This window comes from Carassius auratus, chromosome 20, assembly GCF_003368295.1.
Source record: "Carassius auratus strain Wakin chromosome 20, ASM336829v1, whole genome shotgun sequence".
NCBI classification, from domain to species: domain Eukaryota; kingdom Metazoa; phylum Chordata; class Actinopteri; order Cypriniformes; family Cyprinidae; genus Carassius; species Carassius auratus.
The window spans coordinates 13,931,606-13,953,795 of NC_039262.1; positions in this window are offsets into that span (position 1 = coordinate 13,931,606).

Genomic DNA, 22,190 nt, shown 5'->3' on the forward strand with positions numbered 1-22,190 from the left:
AACTGCTGTTCGCCCCATTTCATCACAGGCCATTTCAACCTCTCAAGGAAAGAGAAATTGTGTTTCCTATTGTGCAAATCAAACAAATAAGCTCCTTCTTTCAAATGCCAGTCGCAACATGGATTTGAGTGACAGAGATTGCAGAGGATAAGGTTTCAGACCACAAATTTCCGGTTAAAAACACTTTGAAAATCTGGCTTAGCATTGAAGCATGAAGAACTGGCTCCGGAGATGAATTTACTTTCATGGAAAGTTTGAGTTTTGCAAAGGACTTAGGACAAAGGTCTTCACTTTACTTTTTTTTTAGGTTTTGAAGCAGATCATAGTGAAGTGATATTTTGGTAAAATTATCTGCTTAATAGCACAACGTTAATTCCACCAATTTTCTTTTGTGAACAAGATGAAATAGATGAGTCACATTTACATAGAAAGTAGGCATGTTGGCAATAGTATGTTCCTGCACAACCGGAGGCTGCAGATTCAGGACCGCAGATCTGGGCCGCAGTTCTAGGACCCTAGTTTTTCCTGACAGCGCCACCTACCGTACTGGCCAATATAGCGATGGCTGCAGTTTCAGGAACGCAGTTCTAAGTTACTTTGTATATAGCATCAATATATTAATCTCAGTAGCATGTTTTTAAATGTGATTTTTGATTCAAAATGCAGCAGAGTTAAATTACTAAGTGTGCTTTGAGTCACAATTTTAAATTTAAACATGAATTTACACAAAATATAAATGAAATATCAATTTTGTAAAATTGTTGTATATCAATGTTAAAGTAATTAAAAAAATTAAGAACCTTAAAAGTCTTGAACTGTCTCTTGAATTATACAGTATATTGATTGACTTCCTTAAGGTGAATTAGCTCATTATGAGGTAAGTTAAAGTTGGAATCAGCATATGGAGTCACTAAATTACTGCCAATATTTTAAAAGTTGTTGAGAGGCAAGACAAGACACAAAAATGATTCAAGAATGTTTATTTATATACATATTATATATATATATATATATATATATATATATATATATATATATATATATATATATATATATATATATATATATATATATATATATATATATATATATATATATATATATTATAGTTCAGACCAAAAGCAAAGAAGGAGAGTGATGGGGTGCTGCACCAGATGACCTGGCCTCCACAGTCACCGGACCTGAACCCAATCGAGATGGTTTAGGGGTGAGCTGGACCGCAGACAGAAGGTAAAAGGGCCAACAAGTGCTAAGCATCTCTCCGGGAACTCCTTCAAGACTGTTGGAAGACCATTTCAGGTGACTACCTCTTGAAGCTCATCAAGAGAATGCCAAGAGTGTGCAAAGCAGTAATCAAAGCAAAAGGTGGCTACTTTGAAGAACCTACAATATGAGATATTTTCAGTTGTTTCACACTTTTCTGTTATGTATATAATTCCATATATAATTCCACATGTGTTAATTCATAGTTTTGATGCCTTCAGTGTGAATCTACAATTTTCATAGTCATGAAAATAAAGAAAACTCTTTGAATGAGAAGGTGTGTCCAAACTCTTGGTCTGTACAGAATTTACATGTCATTTTTGTGACAACATCACAGCAGCACCAAAGTGAACCCCTTTTCCATCAGTTGCTGCATGGACAGAATGGCTGTAGGCTTCAACTCTAGAGAAAGAGAGAGCGAGAGACAGAGAGAGATAAATAAGAAACATTTGTTGGAATATATATATATATATATATATATATATATATATATATATATATATATATATATATATTTATATATATATATGAAAAGTGAAAGTCCTTGCAGCATGTGGTGCATCTCTTCAATTCGGGCAGGGATTTCCCTTTTTGATTGTTATATGTATCTTGGAAAAGTGAGAGTGTACTTGTTAGAATATTTTGAGATCATGAAAATATCCCTAGTGCCTTTTTTAATCATCTGTCCTACAATGAGCCTAATCGAATCCATAAAATCACTTCATATTGGCCATGCAGAACATGACAGAAACTAACACATGATAGCAATGTATAACTGTATGTGGAATAGACCTGCAGATTAGACCAAATTGTAACAAACTATTAAAATTGCCAAATGCCTAATTTATCATTGCAAAACAATGCCAAAACAACAGGCTAACACATACTGCAACTAGGCAGTCAGTGCAGTTTAATTCTGAAATATATTTATACATAAATATGGTAAAACAACGACTATTAAGCCAGTATTCACACTAATACATTAAGCTGCAGGTAAATCTTACAAACCTTACATCAACCATGCTCTTGTCATCTGATAAATTTAATTAATGTGCAGGCTAGATTCACTTATAATACTTCGTAATTAAAACACAATTATAATTTATGAAATCATAGCCACGAATTAACGTCGTAGTAATTAATAAAACTAGCTCACAAATTCTTAATTTGGTGGGAATTAATTATTAATTCATAGGTAGCAGTTCTCACTATGTAAACTTTGCACCGTTTAAACGTTATAAAATAAAACTTAATTAAATATCGATACTCACCGTCTGGTTGCTGTCCACGTCGTCCATCTTTAATCAGTGTTGATTCAGTACAGTAGGTGGCGCTGTCACAAAAAACTAGGGTCCTAAATCTGCGGTCACAGAATTGCGGTCCTGTAACTGTAGCCTCCGGTTGTGCAGGAATACCCTTCTCCATGTTGGCACTGAAAAGAATAAAAATACAAAAAAAAGTTTTAAGATGCTGCTTCCAAAACGGTGCAACTCTTTAGTGAATTCAACCCTGTTTGTTTTGCATAAGATGTAAGATTACAGCTCCTGGTAACTCTGTTAGTGAAATGAGCCAGATGTTAGCGCTCTATCCATCACCAGCGCTCTGCAGGAAGAGCATGTGCCAGTCTGCTTTTCCTTAGCAAAAGAAAAAGCAATCAAGACATTCCCTCAATTGTAGCTTCTTACAGTTCCTTTTATTCAGTTCCAACGAAGGGAAACCCATCTCATGGCAGCTGACTTCTTTTTCAGTCTAATGATGGCCTGTCAGTAATCCAGAACAAACTCATTAAAATAAATGCAGATTTTACATTTAAAAATATGAATTTACCATTTATATTTTACTGGGGTTACTGACTTTGAGCACCACCAGCATTGTGGTGTACCTAATACAAGCCTTGGTAAACAAAATTAAATAAAACAATACAGTATGTATACATATTTATAGTATATTATAATTATTATAATATCTCAGAATAGAATAGAATAGAATAGAATAGAATAGAATAGAATAGAATAGAATAGAATAGAATAGGCATTTTTTTGAATTCTTGACAAAATAGTGAAAATTTAAAAAATAAAAAACTGTCTGTTTCTTCAATTCTAGACAAAATAATGGAGATTATAAAAATTGCGCCTGTGAAAAAGATGCTTTTGTGCCTGTTAGCCATTTTTCTTAATATGATATAATACAAATGATTACAGCTCAAGCTTTTATCACTTACATGTCCTTTCTGAATCAAGCCAAGTGAAAATGTTTCAAGCAGTTCTTTATATAAAAATATCATAACATTTTTAACTGACAACTGAGATTTTTAACTGAGTTCTCCATGGCTTTGCAGCGGCATAGTTAGTCTCAAATGCCCAGTCACCCCTCTTAATCTGCAGATTTATATATCTGGCAGAAGTTTTTCTTTTTCAAACCCTCCCGTGGTCTCTCCGTTGACCTTTGCATTGCAGACACCATCATTAATAGCAGGCCTGTCCTCACCCAGACATGGCTCGGCCACACGGAGAGCCTGCCTTACTGCCTCAGGTGCTAATGACATCACGGCTCTCCGCTGTCCAGTGAAAGGTCACGGATGATATGCATTTCACTGCAGCCCTTTCAGATGATCCCTGGCCAAACACATTCTCACTCACATACTCACATGCTTCCAGGTTTATTGCACTGAATAGCACTGAATGCCCCCAGACAGACTCTCGGAATACTCTTGCAGAAAGTCTGATGTAAAATGACTGAATAAATAGAAAACGACAAAAGATTGTTCAGTATTTGCCATACCCTTGTTTGATTTAAATTATGATGGGCTTAAAGAAGTCTGTATGGCTTTGTCATTTAAGTAAAATCGAGTGCATATATCATACCGAATATAATTAGGTACACACAGGTAATCCTGAGTGCATGACTGAGAACCTGACCCAGTTCTTAGAGAGCATGAGCCACACAGTGTGCCGCCAGATGATTATGACTCCTTAGAGAAAGGATGAAAGAGAAAGTGACTATTTACAAATTAGGCCAATCTTCAAGGATGATAAGGTAGGTAAAGTTGGTCAAGTGAATATGAAACAAGGCAGGGCAGGCTTTGTTTCATTTGACTTAAAACAGATTTTTTTGGAGAAAATATTGTTTTGGTTTTTCTACTTTAACATTTCATATTTCAGTATTACTTGCAGTTTTTTTTTTTTTATTTTGCAATTATTTGTTACATTTCCTAGCAATTTTTTAGTGGAAACTGCCTCTACACTAAGTCTTTTCACACTTTTTTCATTGCATATTCTTTTATCTTTCAATTTGTTTAAATGAATACCTGAATAGTCACTTTTTGTCTTTACCGTTTTGATACTGAATGACATCCACTTACTCATTGTTATATAATCCCAGTCTCCCCACACTAGCAGTTCCAGGTTTCTCACTACTATGATGACATAGTCAGTGAAAGTCAACCCCCCCATTTGTGACGCTCTCTGCCCTATTAGCATATACACACCCCTGAGTGAGAAGCTGTGGTCCACCATTACTGTTCTCTTCTTGACATTGCATCTCCAAGACAATACACACGAGCAGCTCCGTTTCATCTCGGAGACGCGTTCTGTCTTTGCGCTTGCCAAATTGTGCTGTGTAAATAGCAAATCCATCATGGCACAAGCGCAACTGGCTCTCAAAGGGAATGGAAGATGAGACTCTGATTGGTTTATTGCATGTTGCGCCCAAAAAAACACCCATTACTCATTAAGAGAAAAGGGACAACCTGTTTAGACCATGCGCCCGTTTTTAAAATAGCAAAAGTGGATTTTGACACGCCCTGAGTGCACCTGTGCCATGCGCTTTACACTTTGCGTTTAGATCATTAAAATAGGGCCCTTAGTCTGCTCCGCACTCGTCTGAAAAGGGAGGCGGGAGCAGCAGCTCAAGGGGACAAACACAAATTACAGTCCATTTGGCTCATACCCTAAAATGCCAATTTCAACAATTATAATTATCAAATTATCTTTGGGGTATTTTGAGAAGTTCAGATAAATTCATATACACACTGGGACATCAGAAAACAATTTAAAATATAATATCAATGCATTCTATGGCACCTTTAAGCTCTTAAGTTTCCTTTGGTCAAAGCCAGCTGATCAGAATCACAATACTAAAATGCAAAAATATTAACATTGTTTTCTTAATGCTTTTTTAATATAGAAAAAAAAAAGTTACAAACGTAATGGCAAATCTTAGGAAATCCCTCACCCGAAAACTTTTTGCTAACACTTTTTGCTGTATTTTTTTTTCTTTTTTCTTTTCTTTTTTTATTTTAAGATCCATCATTTAAAGCATTTGGACATAAAACACTATAGAAAAATAAATAAATGGAAGTACTTCCTATAGAGTGATCTTTAACTTTGTCCATTATGGAAGAGTACAGAAAAACACAAAGCCTGCCAATTTGCCTGACAATTTCCTGAATTCAAAGGTGGCAATTTGTCTGCGCTATTTTTGAAAACAGTCGCAAGTACGTTCCCACACCTTTAAAGTTGCCAAGGCACCAGCCTCCACATCGAGAGTTGCTTGACAAGGTAATCAGTAAACGGCTAAGCCACAAATAAGCCTGACCGCACTCTGTTAATGCTGCCAGAGACATCTTCAAGGTTATTACTGCTGATGCAGACCGCTCTCTACTTTATTTCACTCTGAGAGGTAAAGAAGTTATATGAGAGTGAGAGACTTAAGAATCATTGTTTCATTCCTTTCCCTTCAGTTCTTCAAAGTAATCCATTGTCATCAAATAATAAAACAGGCAGGAACATTGGAATCAAACCTATAACTGTGGGATTCTCTGTTCTATACTTTCAGTGGGTTTGCTGTAAAACTTGGAAATGTCAGCAACACATTTCTGAAATGCATGTCATATAGGCAACATTTCAGCTTCAGAGTATCGATCCTCTATATGCCAATCAAGCTATGTGTGACTTTATTACATTTCAAAATTTCAAATTTCTTATCATCTGATCATGGTTGTATCTCTCTATTAGTGCTATTGGATCTCAGTGCTGCGTTTGACACTATTGACCACAACATTCTTTTGCATACACTAGAACACTTTGTTGGAATTAATGGAAATGCATTAGCATGGTTTAAATCATACTTATATGAACTCGAATTCGTAACAGTGAATTGAGAGGTATCATATCGATCACAAGTGCAGTATGGAGTACCTCAAGGCTCTGTACTAGCGCCAATACTCTTCACGTTTTACATGTTAACCTTGGGAGATATCATCAGGGAACATGGTGTTCGCTTTCACTGTTATGATGATGATACTCAGCTTTATATGTCTTTGCGGCCCGGTGAAACACACCAATTTGAAAAATTAATGGAATGCATAGTCGATATAAAAAACTGCATGATGAGTAATTTCTTACTGCTAAATTCTGAAAAAAACAACAACAGAGGTGTTAATTATAGGACCTAAAAACTCTGCATCTAATAACCTAGAACACTGTCTAAGACTTGATGGCTGCTCTGTCAATTCTTTAATCAGTTAGGAACCTAGGTGTGCTATTTGATAGCAATCTTTCCTTAGAAAAACAATGTTTCTAGCATTTGTAAAACTGCATTTTTGCATCTATATCCAAATATATCTAAACTATGGCCTATGCTCTCAATGTCAAATGCAGAAATGTTAATCCATGCATTTATGACCTCAAGGTTGGACTATTGTAATGCTTTATTGGGTGGTTGTTCTGCACGCTTAGTTAACAAACTACAGCTTGTAAAAAATACAGCAGCAAGAGTTCTTATTAGAACCAGGAAGTATGACCATATTAGTTCAGTCCTGTTAACACTGCACTGGCTCCCTATGAAACATAGTGTAGATTTTAAAATGTTACTTATGAACCCCTGAATGGTTTAGCACCTCAGTATTTGAATGAGCTCTTGTTAGATTATAATCCTCCACGTCCACTGCATTCTCAAAACTCTAAACTAGAATAAATCGGCAGATCCTTTTCCCATTTGGTGCCTAAACTCTGGAATAACCTACCTAACATTGACAGACACACTCTTGCAGTTTGAATCTAGATTAAAGACCCATCTCTTTGACCTGGCTTACACATAACACACTAATATGCTTCTAATATTATAATAAAGGATTTTTAGGCTGCATTGATTAGGTAAACCGGAACCGGGAACACTTCCCATAACACCCGATGTACTTGCTACATCATTAGAAGAATGGCATCTATGCTAATATTAGTCTGTTTCTCTCTTATTCCGAGGTCACCGTAGCCACCAGATCCAGTCTGTATCCAGATCAGAGGGTCACTGCTGTCACCGGGATCCAGTACGTATCCAGACCAGATGGTGGATCAGCACCTAGAAAGGACCTCTACTGCCCTGAAAGACAGCGGAGACCAGGACAAATAGAGCCCCAGATACAGATCCCCTGGAAAGACCTTGTTTCAAACAACCACCGGAACAAGACCACAAAAAAAAGATGATTCTTCTGCACAATCTGACTTTGCTGCAGCCTGGAATTGAATTGCTGGTTTAGTCTGGTCAGATGAGATCTGGCCCCCCAACTGAGCCTGGTTTCTCCCAAGGTTTTTTCTCCATTCTGTCACCGATGGAGTATTGGTTCCTTGCCGCTGTCGCCTCTGGCTTGCTTAGTTGGTGTAACTTAATTTATAGCAATATCGTTGACTTGATTGCAAATGAATGCACAGACAGTGTTTAAACTGAACAGAGATGACATCACTGAATTCAATGATGAACTGCCTTTAACTGTCATTTTGCATTATTGACACACTGTTTTCCTAATGAATGTTGTTCAGTTGCTTTGACGCAATGTATTTTGTTTAAAGTGCTATATAAATAAAGGTGACTTGACTTTTCTTGACATGAACAAGTTATAGGGTCACTGCATCAAATAGAGGCTTTTTTAAAGCATTTTACCATTAAAAATTGGGGAGTGGTAAGATTTTTTTCAAGCCAAAAGCAAAATATGTAACAATTAACACTTTTAAAGTTTCACGTATCATATATTATAAGAACAAATGTGTGAACTTAATCTTACTAATTACATATGTCTGTGGTTTCTCCTGGCCAGCAGGCACAATTGGCCAGTATGGCCTTTGAAAAAAGTCAAATTGTACCAATTAGGTGCAAGCTAATTGCTCTATTTATATTAATGACCTAAGGACTATCCTATTTTAAATATGCCCTGAGCCATTAAATACAAGTATATTTATAATTTCTCAATTATGGTTTTAATAAGACTTTGAACTGGGCAGCCACCTAAAGCAGCTACTTTAAGACCAAGCAGAAGCCTCTGCCATTGCATCAGCAGTTCATTATCTATTCATTATCTATACAAATCTTTATAATGTGTCCCCTCTCTCTTTAGGTACTTTCTACACCCTTGCATTTCTACATTATCTAAAGTTTCAAAGTGCATATTATAACATATAAAAAAAATACAAAAAATAAAACACAATGTCCAAACAGCCTGTGATCAGCTGCTTTCTTCTAATCAGCCCTCACCAAGAGACCTTAAGAAGAGTCGCTCATAAAATTACTGTATAATTCACAGAGCCAGAAGGAAGAGAAATGTATATGTGTTTTTAATTGAGCTGGTGAAATAAATGCAACATTATATCACAGTAAGTGAGGCTTACCCACTTGGCGAACCTTCATCTCCCAGGAATCCATAAATTATTGTTTAACTTTCAGTTTGCTTTTATTTGTCATGTGAATTAAAGTTAGCATTGAAAATGTACCCTATATATTTTGCAAATGCATGCTATTGATATTTTAAGTAAAATATAATTCTATATTCCAGTGAAATCCCAGTCTTCTCTCTGGTAGGACTGAAGGTCTGGAATCTATGGCAGCTTTCATTGGCCAAGGCCCGCCCATGACGTCTGAGACTATCTCTCTGGTGACATATACCAGACTGCTTAAACTCCACCCCTAAACTCCACAACTAACCGACAGCTCTGTCCAATCAACTACCACTGGATAGAACAAATGTTAAATGTAGTATTCTGATAGAACACTCATGACCTGTTTTCACAAGATACACACACTAAAATCTATTTAATTTATGATTGTTCGTCAGAGCCCAAACTCTCAATTCTAAAGACAGCTTAAATATACAGTGATATCAGATGCATAGATAATTTTGCAAAAACAACCCCCTACCAGAATCCCTTTCTCCAGGTAATACATTTAGTTAATTTTCACCAGAATGGGCGAGCTGAAATTGAGTGTCATTCAGACCCCCTGACTCACCACTGAATTTGTGGTGAAATGTCCAAATTAAACTTCAATGACCTTTATGGAACTTGTAATACCATGGGTCTCATTATCGCCCAATATGACGAAAGAGACAGAGGGACTATCCACCAGAGGTCTCACCTCCCACTCTGTGTCAGCTCTATATCTAATTAAACATAATTCCTTTTACTCCGGCACTGCTGGGATTACACATTTGACACATTCTAATAGCTCTATGCATAAACTACATGTACTTATGTATGTGTTGATTACCTGTGAAAACTGTCCGTGTAATTTGACATAGAGTGCCGAGAAGATGTGCAACAAATCACCAATAACAAAAACACAAAAAATGAAATCAATCAACCTTGTGGGACGACAAACAAAGCAATCAACCTTGATAAGGGGCACATTTTCAGCTGAACCCCATGTCAGGTTCTTGTGACTTTCATGTGTCATATGCATGGATCTGTCACAGCGAGGAAATAGGATAGCTGGCACTATAGTGAGCCCAGCAGTTGCGAGACAAAAGTTATGAAAATTATGGCTTATGGTCTACGTGATCAACCAAGCTTGGCGGTGGCAGAGCCCACAGAAATTCTCAAGATGTGATTGTTGTCAGGCAGGCATAAATATTCATTAAACACATACAGGAGCAAAGCCCCTTGATGAGGTCACAGTATTGCACCAGAAAGTGGAGAGTATCGCTGCTATAAACAGCAGGAGGTAGAAGATTCACCATGGTGTAAGAGTTTCTTCCATCTTTGATAGCATATGAGGATGGATATGTTTTTTCTGGGCCACTGGCCAACAACGAGGCCCACAGGAACCCACCGCTCTCTAGTCAAGAAAAATGCAGTTGGATGAAGCATGACTTTTAAGGACTATCATTATTAGTTAGGTTTGAAGAGAACACATTTTTTGTAGAAGACGCAAGAGAAGAGTCGGGAAGAGAAATGCAGAGAGGTCGTGTTGGGATTGGTCCAGAAGGATGAATCTTTTCTCACTCAGGTCCATGGGGATGGTCAAATTCAATTGGTGTTATTGTTACATTATGGCCGTTAGATTAGCAGACTTTGGCATAATGCTTACTCAGAGGCATTTTCTGGTTTCCTGAGACTGATTATTTTTCCATGTGCCTTTCGTAATTTTACATTATGAAGAAAGCGGTTTTAAATTAGTTGGCACTGAGCTCATAATCTTGATATAAATAAAACATAACTGCCACAATATTTAAAGCAAAGGAAATTAAAAAAAGAATCATGCATTTAAGGACCTTCAGGAAACAGAGCACATCTTCAGGAAAAAAATTAACAACCGTCATCGTTCTTCTCACTGACAGAATGGCTGTTAAATTTCCATGTCCACTGAAGCTAGTAAATACTTTAACGTAGCGGCACCGCTCATTGTTACGGTTGCTAATTGCATGGTGACTTTTACATGACTTCCCACAAATGAGGATGAGACAGAGAGGATGGGCTGTATGCGGCAAGATGCATTGTCTTCCCTTAAATGCCCCATTAGTCCCAAGCCAAAGGATTATGAGAAGGCTCATTAGCTGGTCTATTCCTCACGGTGACAAACTATCTCTTATGGGCATCTCTTGCCCTAACTCCAGGGAACGATCTGTGGTCAACAAGGATTTCTGCCGAAAGAGAAAACAGCTATTAACATTTATTGCACCGTATTTCCTCACTCGATTGACTGTGCAAAATAGCTCATTTTGTGCATAAGATAAGCATTAGCTTCTGTGTAAAGGCTAATTATTCATTATTGCATACTCAAATCTATGATCTGTGGGAACATTGCTGGGTCGATGACGACATTGTTTTGTGCCGACCTATTAAATAGTTTACAAAAATATACATTATATTATATATATATATATATATATATATATATATATATATTTGTTTATATATACTGTGTGTGTGTGTGTAAAACATGAAATTAATCAAACCCTTATGGCCATATGTTAAAGATGAATGATGAACAAATTTATGATATATTGTAATATAAAGCATATAAGTAATATATAAAACATATGTCACAATTATCATTAAATAATTCATAAAACAACATCATAATATAAAAAAAAAAATCTTATATGTGATACAATATGATACATACATGAAATAGACTATGAAATTTTCAAGTTAGTTTTTTTTAACTATTTTTAAAAGATTTTTTAAAGGCTCTTGATTTTTTTTATCTCATATATATATATATATATATATATATATATATATATATATATATATATATATATATATATATATATATATATATAAATTTTTTTTTTTTTTTTGTTAGTTACTGACTCTGCTATAGTTACGTTTGCTAATTTTTTCGTCAGCTTTATATGATTAATAATACTGATGTGATTGTATAACGGCTATATAATTGAAAAATGTACTTTGCTGACTTTTTCACTTTCCCCTAATGAAAAAAGGCTTTCATGGCACACAGGGATATAACAGTAGTAGGCATTCAGAGCAGGATTAGCTCTCATATAGCACAGAGTTTTAACGTCACGCTAGCTTAAGAGCTTTTACAGGACATATGCAACAGTGATATGTGCTCCATTCCTGCATGCTTCTCAGCTTGACACTAAACGGTCAAAGGCTGACACATTATATGACAAACAGAACAGGAAGAAGATGGAAAACCTCTTTCCTTTGGCATTGGAGATGAAAATGAAACAGCTTATTGTTTATTAGAGCACTCGCAAGGTCATATTTATAATTCAGAGAGTCTTCGTGTTTTACTTTAGCATTTAGCCCCATGCAAAGGCAGACCATAAATATAAATTTGTCAAGCCTTTTATGGATGTCTGGGCTTGTTCCACATATTGAGTTGTGGCTAAACACAATGTAGTCTTTCAACTCGTCCAACTACAATGACAGATTCACTTCTCTTGAGAGACTCGTCCTCCCATTTGACATTGCACTTTGTCAATTCATAGCAAGACAATAAGCAATCTCTGTAAAGTATTTTTCTCCTTCACCAACACTTCATTTTTTCCTAGGAGGTCCAAGGTGTCACAGTGAAAGAAAATTGGGCAAAATGCACAAAACGAGTAAGAGGGTCAAAACCAAAGAGAGGAAACTGCTTTTCAAGAACACTCCTGTAATCCTAGCCTCATCTGCTTTGAGCATTGATCACTGCCTATGAGAGAATACAGGTAAAATCAATCATAGTGTTCAGGGTAAAAGAGCATAGATAGACCAGATCATCCACTCATCAATAAAGTAACGCTCAGATCAATGGTCTGACGCGACACCTCAGAGGAGTTCACTGCTTAAGTTGGGCAGTCCCTCTATGACCTTGAATGTGTTATTGAAAAAGAGCATAATGTGCATTTTGTGTGTCTTCTTTTAATTTTCTTTTTGAAAGAACATTTTAGAGGGGAAAAACATTCTTCATCATTTCATTAATTTATGTACAACGTTTTTTAGAGGCCTTTTTTAATAAATTTTATCCATATGAATTAAAACAATCATTAAAGAGTGCTTAAACAAAATAAATTATAAAATAAATAAATACAATTTGATTTAAAGCTAAAGGAACTGCAAACGATGCGGTCCAAAAAAATAAAAATAAAGATAGATGGTATAGCCTATGAGTTTCAAGAACAGTTTATTTCAAATCTATATATGAATAAAATATTTTAAAAAAGTTTATTAAAATATGAAAATGAATATAATCATAAATCCGATTTATAATATTTTATAACTGTTTTTATGTTATTTATATTTTTGTATGTAAATTAATATGTGATGCAAACGTGAATTTTCAGCAGTTTCAGGTTTTCAGAAATCATTCAAATATACTGATTTGGTGGTAGTAAGAAGTATTTTTTATTATAATTATAATTGTTGAAAATTAATATAACAACTAATATTTTTGTGGAACCTGATACATACAGTACAGACCAAAAGTTTGGACACACCTTCTCATTCAAAGAGTTTTCTTTATTTTCATGACTATGAAAATTGTAGATTCACACTGAAGGCATCAAAACGTCTTGGTTACGTATGTCCCTTAGCGTCCCTTAGTGGGGGCGGAGTGCGGGCACTCGTCTGACTCCAAGTTGCAAAGAGGGCATGAGAAGGCGAAGCGTTCTTGAGCCGTCTTTGCATGGAAACTGGCAAGGGGAGAGGAGAACGAGAGCGGCGAGGAAGCACGTCTTGGCCTCTTGGGACCCGGAGGTAGAGGAAACAGCTCTTTTAGTGAAGGTTTGGGTACCACCGGCCGCAGGGCCAGTGGCGGAACAAAAAGAAAACAAGAACAAAGGATTCTCCCCCAGCCCTCCTCCGGGGGAAGGAGTGGTCCTGCTACCATCTCCTGATGAGCTGACGTCTCCAACTTCGGGTCGCCCGTCTCAGGAACGCTGCTTAGCATGGCGTTTGGCAGGTTTAGGGGCAGAGACAGGTTGCGCCGCCCTTCTGCGGCCATCTCCTCGCTGCGGCCGGGGTGAAGGCTGCTGCTGTGGCCGAGCGGGAGTGGAGGAGGCCGCAGGGGGGTACCCTCGGCGACGAGCAGGCTGAGGTTGCACCAGCAGCGGGGTGGAAGCAGCAGTGGGCCGCCGGGGCAGGATGTGCCTGATGGCCTCAGGACTGCTTTCTGGGCAGCAGAGAACTGCTGGGCAAAAGCTCTCTACCGCGTCGCCGAAGAGGCCATCCTGGGAGACCGGGGAGTTGAGGAGCTGAGCACGGTCAGACTCCCTCTGCAGGTTCAGCCCATAGGTGGCGCTCCTGGACCACCAAAGTGGACATCACCTGATCCAAGGAGCGCGCAGTGACCTTCGTCGCCTGGAGAGCGAGGTCGGTAAGCAGTGCGCTCCTCCTGCAAAAACCCCTGGATCAGCACCGCCCTCGTTGCAGCTGCCGGAGCAGCTTGGCCTGATAAACCTAAAGTGAGGCCATGGCATGCAGGGCAGGAAGCGGCCTGGCCCGCAGCTCTGTAAGCCTTGGCCACAAGCATGGATGAGAAACTTACAGGCCTTGGAGGGCAGCTTGGGACCACCACGCGAAGCGGAGGCGCTCTGTGGACACAGTTGCATCGCAACAGAACGCTCCAACGGGGGAATCCCAGCATACCCCTTGGCCGCCCCGCCATCGAGGGCAGTGAAGGCGGAGAAAGAACCAGAACGGTTTCGGGCAGTTAAAGGTGCCTTCCATGAACTAGTTACTTCCTGGTGCACTTCCGGGAAGAAAGGAACAAGAGGGGGGTGCTGGCGATCCACATGAGCAGCCCCCAGGAATCAAACATCCAGCCTCGAGCGCTCGGGACAGGGTGGAGGATTCCACTCAAGCCTGATGCTTTCCGCTGCCCGGGAAAGCACGGCCGTCAGCTCGGGATCGGACTTGGACAACGCTGACACTCCCGAGGGAGGCAACGCAGCCGAACCTTCATCTCCCAAGAACCCTGGCCACCAGCCGAAATAGCCCTCTTACAAGAAGAGGAGCTAGAATGGTGTGTGGCACAGGGGACTCTATACCTTTTAAGGTAATCGAGTCTCGATCCTCGATGCTGGAAGCCCAGACACGTGACACAACGATCGTGACCATCACGAGGAGCGATATATCGACCGCACCCAGAAACACGGGCGAAATTACATCTTTAAAAAGACGCAAATCGGCCTGTATCTCTTTTGTGAGAGAAATTGTCTCTTTTAGAGGTGTTGAAGCGCTCAGGAGAACGCGGGAGCTGTCGCAGAAAACCCAGACGAACCGCTGAATCGCACCGTCACACCAACACCAACTCTTGCTTGTAAACACTCCGGTGATTGCAGCAAGCGATGTGCTCGGCTCCGAAGCGAAAGCTTGAATGCGAGTTGCTCGCATTGCTCCTTATATACCCGCTCTGCGGGGCGGAGCTCACGATGCAAATTCCGCAGACCAAGGTACTTTGTGTACCATTGGCTCATTTTGTACCACTCTACGGTCATTGGGCTCTCGGGCGAGATCCCCATTCGTAACGTCGAACGTGACCAACTGAAAGGGAACTATGATTTAACACATGTGGAATTATATATGGAATTATATACATAACAAAAAAGTGTGAAATAACTGAAAATATGTAATATTCTAGGTTCTTCAAAGTAGCCACCTTTTGCTTTGATTACTGCTTTGCACACTCTTGGCTTTCTCTTAATGAGCTTCAAGAGTCACCTGAAATGGTCTTCCAACAGTCTTGAAGGAGTTCCCCGAGAGATGCTTAGCACTTGTTGGCCCTTTTGCCTTCAGTCTGTGGTCCAGCTCACCCCTAAACCATCTCGATTGGGTTCAGGTCCGGTGACTGTGGAGGCCAGGTCATCTGGCGCAGCACCCCATCACTCTCCTTCTTGGTCAAATAGCCCTTGATGCCTTCAGTGTGATTCTACAATTTTCATAGTCATGAAAATTAAGAAAACTCTTTGAATGAGAAGGTGCGTCCAAACTTTTGGTCTGTACTGTATTTTCCGTATTCCTTGATGATTAGAAAGTACCGTTGTGCTCTATTGTTAGTTTTCTTGATAGATTTTTTAAATCATTTTATTTGAGATTTCTGAAACCCTTACAAATATGAGTGTTTGCACAGAAGTCTTGAAAACTTGTCATCGTTTAAGTGTCATTTGTTTAAGCAGACATGATTAAATTGATATGACCATAGTAATTCACATTCAATTTCCTCATTGTACCTCCACTCACGGTTTCATTTAATTCCAAATGCATTCTCACTTTCATTCCTTCGACTTCTATATTACACCCTTTTAACGGCTCTACTTGTTCAGGTAAAAACATTAATAAGATTTCATTTCATTTTACAAGGCTGGTTTTAATATGAACGATTTAAACCTCTCATTTTAGCAGTATCCATGAGCAGTTTAAGAAAGGGGCAGAAAATGGTGGCCACCAACGCAGGGTTTGCTCACCTTTTCCTCCATAATCACAAAAGTTTCCGATTTTATTATCTGCTAGTATTATTCACACTCTCCTGTGAAGCTTTCACAGCCTTGCTTGGTGTCACTAATATGAGAGATATACTGTTTAAGGAGCTAACTGGCTAAAATGTGAGCATTATTCTTGTTATGAATTAACCAGGCAGCCAATTAATTACAGTGATTAAAGCACTGACTAACTAGATTGAAGTTACGAAGATTGAGGTCAAACAGTGTTAATTTATTTTTGCGAATCCTCATTTCTGACTTTTCATACACAAATTATCAAAGGTTTCCCGCTGCGCGCAAAGTGATTAATTCCGCGACATAATTGTTATGCGCCTGTTTAGGAGAAGATGGACAATGAATTATTAGTTTCTCCTTTTCTCCTTCGCTCACACACACCTTATCCAATTTCTAATTCATCCGTGCCAAATTAACGACTGAAAATATGATGCCCTAAAGGTCTTTTGAGCAGAAGATATGAGAAATAGAAATTGAAAAGAGGAAAAACTCTAAATGATGAAATGGATGACAAGTCAGCCCACAAAGTGAGAAGATAAACAGCTTGTGATGCTCTTAATTGTGGAATATCAGACTCGTTTAGTCAGTGCCACATCACACGCGGATGAAACGGGACAAAGCCACAAGGCCAATTATAAAATGACCTGCCGGTTCACTTTTTCTTTTCTTTTCTAGGTTCATCCCATCAGCTTCATTATCACAACGCTGTTGTTACAGAGAGTTTGAGAGTGTGAAAATCCTCAATACTTAGTCAACGCTGATACTCTGGGTGAACTCGACCGCATTAATACAGGATTACTGCGGAGAGGCTGTGTTCTGTAGATGGGGGGAATGAGAAAGAATGATGATACAGAGTGATGATATCGTCAGCGCTCACTTTTTTTGTAACTGCAGCTATATTTTCTTATGCTCTTTCAGTGTGGTGCCAAGCGGCCCGACCCGGGCGCCCTGGGAGTCGTCTGCAGAAGCTTGGTGCAAATAGATGGCGCCACTCGCCAGTGACACATTAAAATTTAAGCATCTTGACAAAACTTTCTTGTCACCCAGCCAACGTCTGTTTAAGAGTTTCGAGGGGACTGAAAGTTGAAGAGCTGAACATTTGTTTCACTTTGTCTTTTCGCAACTTTCCCCCAATACCTTCTGCTCGTTTCTCCTGTGTGAAAATCAGAGCGGTGCTGTTACTCTCCTCTCAGACTCACCCTCTCGCATTCAGATATTCCCTCAACGTTAATTGGCAGAAAACAAGCAGCACAGACTGTGAATTGTAAATCATTTCCTGAAGTAATCACGCTATCAGTAAGATGAATCTCAGACTTTAGAGACCGCACAGCTGAGGTAGTCCATGCGTCTCAAAATGTTCTGCCAGTAATGACTGCGGTACAGGAGGAACTAATTATATTACGCATTACTCAATGGCCAGGATAAATAGAGGCCAAATAAATGGATCTATAGCACAATTTTCCACCGTCATAAAGATACCTTACAATTCAAATGAATAGCTTAGCTCATCCTAAATGTCTTTCTGAAGCGATAATGAGGACTGAATACTAATTGTGTTTTTTTTTCCCCCTAACTGAATTTATGAGGGATTATGCATGGGAGCCATAGTCATTCTTCATTCTGTTTGATTTGTAATTATCCTAATTTTGTTTGCCAGGTCACATTCTCTTCATCCTCATTCAGTTGCATTATTGCTTTTATAAACAAGTCATGATGAGGTCTGTTGTTTCTCCCCTGTAAACAATCAACAGAACAAATGTCCTCAGATTACCTAGTCACTTCATTTGCATTTAATGGCCCTTCAGTTAACTAGCCTCCATGAGAATGTGTACTGTATGCCAATCAATTTATTTGACAGCTACAGAGGGCTGTTGTATATTGACAGTCAGGTATGTTACTTGAAACAACACTTAGACCTTTAGATGTTTACATATAAGCTTATTAAAGGTGCAATACACCAAAATGAAATGAGCTTGTTCACAAGTATGAGTATGTTGTTCACAAAAGAAGAAACACAGAAATGAAGGTTTGGAACAACATAAGGGTAAAAATGAGCGGTGATTAAATAATGACAGACTCCTAAAGTCACATGCACAAGAACTGTAGTAGCACAGCCATGACACATTCTGCCTCTCCAAGAAGAACCGCCATTCTGTAGCACTTTACTTTGAAACAATGTCCCAGAGAGCTAAAAGCAGAGAGAAGTCACAGTGAGTCCCTCTCCCCTGAGGAGAGGAGGCGCAGGGAAGGCCAGCGATTTGTCATTCGGCACCAGATATAGTGCAACCTTGGCAAAGTGCAGCAAGGGAGGAACACCACGAATCATCAGGAACTAAAGTTTAGGCGACTTCAATGACACTAGGGACATCTTTCGATGGGAGGGGCTCAATATTGCGGAAGGACAAGAGGACATAAGCAGAAACATTCAGGTTGGGGAGGCTGGGCACATGGAGGTTGGGTTTGGGAAGAGGAGTCTTGCCTTCTCCATGAAGAGATGTAGTTCAGCATGCCATTCTAAAAAGAGGCGAATGAAAAGGTGAGATTACATGTGTTTGTGTGAGAAGGTGAAAAGCTCTGGCTGCAAACGTTTCAGGAAACGGGGGTTTATTGGTTGAAAATGCAGCACGTCTGACTAATCCCCAGTTTAGATTAATTAAAATAATTAATGGGCTCATTGTTCCAGCGATTCTTTCTCCCATAACAAGACCATGCACAGACCACTCTGATGTGAATTTGATAATATCTTCATTTTTTTCAAGAGGCGAATCAGATATACACTGCAGTGCAAGATTTCCCAGATGAGTTAGAAATTATTGCTGACACTTTTTGTTCTCAGGTGTTTCTACTGTACCGATTCATCATGAAATATAAATCAAAAGTATGATTAAAAGCGGAACCTGGGATCCCATCCAGAAATGCACCGGATCAGATTTATGTCCCGTCACATTTGGAATTTCGATGCGTGTTTTTGGTAATTACCAATAGATTTACTGTAAGATATCATCTTATCTCATGGAAGTTTGTCATCATGTGATATTTTGCCCTCAGTATGAATCACATTTCATACTGAGGGACAAACGCTCTATAAAATCTCACATTACTTTTCCAAAGAACAGACGAGGCTGGTATAGCTGAAATGATTTTTTTCTTTAATGTCTGTAAATGTTTCTTGCTTTATATCTCAAACTTTGATAAACAGTACTGCTCAAAAGTTTGGGGTAAGTAAGGTTAGAAAAAAATCTTACTGGCTAAGATTTAGAAAAAGTAAATACTTACGGTATATTCATCAAGTATCCATTTAATTGAAATAAATAAATGATTAACAGACATTTATAATATTAGAAAGAAAATCTATTTAAAAAAATAACTTTTAGCCTTTCTATTCATGAAATATACAAAAAATTATTCAAAATATGTTTCCATGTATATGTATATTTAGCCTATTAATATTTTTTTTTAACAAGTTGGCCTGACAACTTGATAAATTATTAATAGGCTAAATAGCATTAAATGTCATCTTATAAATTTTTTACATAAAATCTTTACATTATTCTGAGGCGGAAAATGATAGTAGAGCCCCACAAAGACTGTAAAAATGTTAACTGTAGTTAACTTAGTAAGCTTAGTTGTTGTTGTTTTTGTTTTTTTGTTTTTTTTTACTTGTGCTTTCTCTGTACTTTTGTCATTTAAAGGCCTTTGTGCAGAAATTGTCTTTAAACTCTTCCTGCCATCTGCACCATACCACACAAATGAAAAAATGGTGTGCGCATCATACACGGAAATGAAGCGGTCCTTCATTGATATTCAACCTGTAAGTGAAAGCAACACTTAAAATTACAGTGCCCTCTGTAGTTAAGTCACCTTTATTTATTTTGTATAAAACACACGTTGTACAATACAAATAGTTCCAAAAAGATATTTTGAAAAAAAAAAATGATGACAAAATTTTCATTTTTGGGTGAATGCATCACAATGCATGTTAACTGAACTTTATTTTTTTTATTCTTTTAATTCTTTTGGCACTAATTAGTGCTGTACTTGAATCATGAGACAAGCCAGAATCCACATGTCCTGGTGCTTGGTGACAAGGAAAAGTCCTCCCAAGTTTTTATTATTTTAAACGGGGAGGCGATGGAACAGGAGACGACACTGCAAGCAGTCGATCTGTGCTTCAAACTTTTCTTTGTATATGACATCTACTACCTAAAGCCCTCTGCTCATATTTGAGAGTTTTTGGAACACACAGTCTTTAATAGTTTCTTCTGCACACTGTCTCCTCCTTAAAAACTTTGTATTTAGTATTCAGTAAAAAAAATATATATTTTATTGATCATCAGTAGGTCCACTAGCTAATATGTTTTATTATTATTACTTGATTTTATTATATTTTTTTATTTTATTATTATACTGTATTTTATGTTTATTTTATTTGAAAGTCATAACATTTGCCAAGTGTGGTAACCCATGCACGTCCTGATAGCGCTGAGTTAGATGTGTTCCTAGGTCAAAATATTTTGTTGACCCTGGAACAACATTTTACTAAAAAAATTTAGTCTTGACCATGTCCCTACACCTAAACCTAACCTTAACCATGAGTGATCCTCAAAATCAGAGGAAATGATAGATGAATGACACTGATGTACAAGCACCTAACAGTGATTGTAAGTGTAAACTTCACAAAATGTATAAACTTGTTCTTCAAATCTGATTGGTTAATCACAATGTTGTTCCAGGGTCAACAAAGATGCTGTCCCAGGAACATGTCTCACTTGGTAAAATCAGGTTCTGCGGTAACCCATATTCGGAATTGGTGCTCTGCATTTAACCCATCCAAGTGCACACACACAGAAGTGAGAAGTGAACACACCCCCAGAGCAGTGGGCAGCTATAGATCCAGCGTCCGGAGAGCAACTGGGGCTTCAGTGCCTCATAGTTGGGTTACAGGTTGGGTTATTTTTAACCCAACATTTTTAGTGTGTACAACTTCTATCATCACCTCGAGAGGATTGGTGGCCATGTGATTTTATCCCTAAAACTATCTTCTAAGCAGTTATAGTGACAATTATCCCTGGCCTCCCCTATATTTTACTTTGAGAATCTGAAATGCAAATGTCTCAGCAATCACTGAATGAAATATACTTCATTAGTTACTTGTAAAGGGTTATATATGCAAACCTGTCACAGTCTTTACTTGGCTGACAACACAGTTTACAGCACAGGCATTCCGACGCATTGCACTAACTTGTCCCCATTACACTTTTGACTCCCGCAGACATTAAATAATTGCTTTCATCTTCTACAAACTATAATCCGCTCACCAGCGACAATCTCCATAGCCAGAGGAGTCTAAAGGAAGATGGTCTGCCATCTTACATTTCTTTAAGCTCTAATCCGATTACAATGCCTGGTTAATGGAAGAAGCTGCTGCCTTTTTCCTTACCAGACCAAGCAGACTTGCAGGGAGAGCAAATATGAACGCTGTGGGTACCTTTTGTTAATGAACACATTTGGGTGAATTGTGGGATTGGTGTTGGTGCTGAGAGAGTCTGTAGGGTTGACAGGGTTCCCTCAGCGCTTTTGCTCTCGTCTTTTGTTCACCTCCTTTTGAAGGCGTAAACATGGTCTATAGAGTTTCTGCGTTTCTGAATCATGATTAAAAAAAATAAAAAATCCATAAATTATCTTTGCACCACAAAAGCAGCTCAACAGAGCTAAAATG